This window comes from Geospiza fortis, unplaced genomic scaffold, assembly GCF_000277835.1.
Source record: "Geospiza fortis unplaced genomic scaffold, GeoFor_1.0 scaffold64, whole genome shotgun sequence".
Lineage (NCBI taxonomy): Eukaryota > Metazoa > Chordata > Aves > Passeriformes > Thraupidae > Geospiza > Geospiza fortis.
The window spans coordinates 160,597-163,821 of record NW_005054461.1 but is presented as its reverse complement, the minus strand read 5'-3'; positions in this window follow the sequence as shown (position 1 = coordinate 163,821).

Genomic DNA, 3,225 nt, shown 5'->3' with positions numbered 1-3,225 from the left:
TTTGCAGGCAAAGCCTCCCAGTTTAACAGAATTGTTCTTTATTAGATGCAGGATGAACACCTGTAAGCATTTAGGAGTTTTGTTCAGTAGCAAATACTTGGGAAAGATTTATTTTTTTTCTGACTTGAGTGGGAGCAAGAATGGGTTGTAGCATTTCTGTGTTGATACAACCAAGACCCTTTTAAGGAAATTAAGTGCCTGCAATTTTCTTTCACACCAGTGGGATTTGCAATTAGAGGAAGACTAATAGATAGTATAAATAAATAAAGCTCAAAGTTCCTGCTGTATTTAGTGGCATCTTGCAGTACACCACAAGTCTTAAAAGTGACACAGCATGAAAAGTATCCTTTAAACCTGAATCAATTACATTCTGTTTGGAACTCTCTATGAATAATCACACAAAACAAAATTCAAATGCATATTCTGTATACCAAATACAACTGAAAAATCAGCAGGAAAGAACTTAGAGTGTGCCAAAATACTCCTTGGATTTGTTAGTTGAGATCATGAAAGAAAACCAATATTGAGTCTTTTCATTTTAAATTATAGTTTTCCTTTCAGTTCTCAAATTCAGATCACTCATCCAGAAATACAGATAACTAACATATATCTTTTCTTGCCTAACTGTTCAACATCAGGAGTACTGGGCGTTTTCATCTATTTAAGAGCACAACAAAACCGGTTACTGCTGATAATGTATTGTCATCTACAAATACCATACCTGAGGAAACCACAGATGAGTTTGTAACTCTGTGTATTTACTCAGTGGTTAGCACAGCAGGACTCCGATTTTATTTGGAACTACCAACGGCATTAATGTTATAGCAAAAAAAAATCAATTACAGTCCTTCTGTTTGATAGAAAGTTACACACCGTGATTTTCTGTGGAGGCTGCTACAGATAAACTCCACAAATCTGATGGGAAAAAAAGCCAAAGATGTTCAGCTACTATAATCAGATATAAAGATCTGAGAATCCCTTAACACTGCCAAGACCTAGGAATGGAGTGTCTAACTATGTCTGACTAAAATATCTTTAAGGATATATTTGGTTTCTCAGAAATTAATTATCTAACAACATACATTTTTCCTTGGTATTTATTCTTTTTAATTCCTTTCTTTGTAACTGAAGTGCTGAAGAACAAGTAATGCTGATTGTTTTGAGGTTTGTTTTTTTCTTTCTGGTAACACTATAAATGAAAATGCCTTTTACTAAAGCCTCTGGAAATGTAATTTGTTATGTCACAGCAATCACGCAGCATGTGTACAGCTGGGTTTGATGATACCAAACCCTGCTTGTTATAAAACCAGTAGCAATGGCCTCAAGGAAGGAAGGCTAAATGAAGAAAGACTGACAGCTTGGGGGCTCAAACTAGTTTGGGTCATCAGGAGCTAAAAGGGAATGTTTTAACTTGCCAATGAATTGCTATTCCAATGCCAAGGCAGAGTAGAGGCCAAATTAACATATCATATCTCATTTCAAACACATTCCCTGTCTTTTACCAAAGTCCTTTTGATTATTTTAGAATAGAGAAGGGGGAAAATGTGTTATATATATATCACTTAAAGCACTTTCTAAAAAGATTAGTGAAAGCATAACAAGAAATACTGAATTTTCAGTGGATCTTGTCATGGGACAACTTCAATTCCACCCACTTGAAGAAAGCAGTACAGCACTTCCAAAAATTCATCAATATCCCACTTGTTTATGTTAGTTTAATTCAAGGTGACCTGATTAGAAAAACTTCATCTTGGAAAAAACCAAGAGGCTTGCACTACTGCCTGGATCAAAACTGGAAAACTTTTATCCCTCCAAATGTTTGTTATTGCTATCTTAACACTGAAAACACAGTGAAAGCACAACAGACCCAGCACAAACAAGGCTGACTCCACCAGCATCCCACCAATGCTGGACCAGGAGCTCAGACAGTGCTGTTGCTCTGGAACCACTTTTTAACCTGATCTCTGAACAGCTGATGAACAAGCATACAACAAACTGCAAGTTTTTCATTAGGTAGTAATAAAGAATAGAGAACATTAAACAAGAATCATAACTCCCTTCAAACCTCACCCTATGGCATCTCCTGATTCTGTCTGATAGCTGGGTGAACAAAAACTCTGAGCTCAGCTCCACAGTAGAGAGCCAAGAACAAAGGAGGAAAGCTGGAAGTGCTTCACAGAGTTTATTCACCAGTGTGGGTGCTTACTTTTTTTAGCCCTGTTTTTCTTTAGGGCTGGAGGATTGTTTGGCACAAAGGAAAAATAACTTAAAGAGAAGCAGAGATGAAAAGCAAGCAGATGAGGAAAAGCAGAAAGATAAAAACAAAATGAAGGGCAAGGTAAAAAGGAAAAGGCAAAATTATGTTGTCCTTCATTGTGTCAACCAAATAATGTTTCCTTAGTATGATGCCTGAAATCCACCCACCCTTTTACAAACAATATGCAGATAGTCCCTCCACCCAGAGCACTCAAATTCTTTAGTGTAGGAGATGGAATAGGGCAGTGGTCCATCTAGCCTAATTAACCTCTCTCTGATGGTCACCCATATGAGATTCTTAAGAAGGAGTTCAGCAAGGCAAGCACACAGCTGCCCATCAGTGATTAATGGCTTACAGACAACCAGTAATGCAGGATCTCAGTACATTTATACAGTCCTTCATAGACTTATGTTTCCAAAATTTCTTCCATCACTGATGCACCTACTGCCTCTTAGGCTGAGGAATGCCTCAGCTGAGGTGTGCTTTGAAAGGGTGCATTCCCTTTTGTTTTGAACAGCTTCCCACCTGGTTTCCACCATCATTTTATCATAAGGCAAAGTGATTCGTCATTACCTATTTGTCCTCTCCAGACCACATCCACTTCTCTGAATCTCAATTTTCTGTCTGTCCTGAAAAAGGAGGAATCAAGTGTGTAAGCAGCCTTTTAGGCTTAGGCATGCTATGGTTTTGCATAGTACTAAACCTCAGACAGAAGCAATAGGAGGTTATCTTGGTTTCTCTCTATCCTTGTCTACTAATTCCTAACATTCAGTACTTATTTTGACCAACACAGAGAGCTGAGCTGATTTTTTCACAAAAGTAGTTATTGCAATTCCAGTATCTTGCTTCTGAGTGACAACAGCAAGTTCGGAGTCCATCACTTGTGAAGTTAGGATTGCTTCCTTCTCTGTGTGTCCCATTATGGTTGCACACATCGAATTTCACCTTCTCTCTTATCATCCATTCAC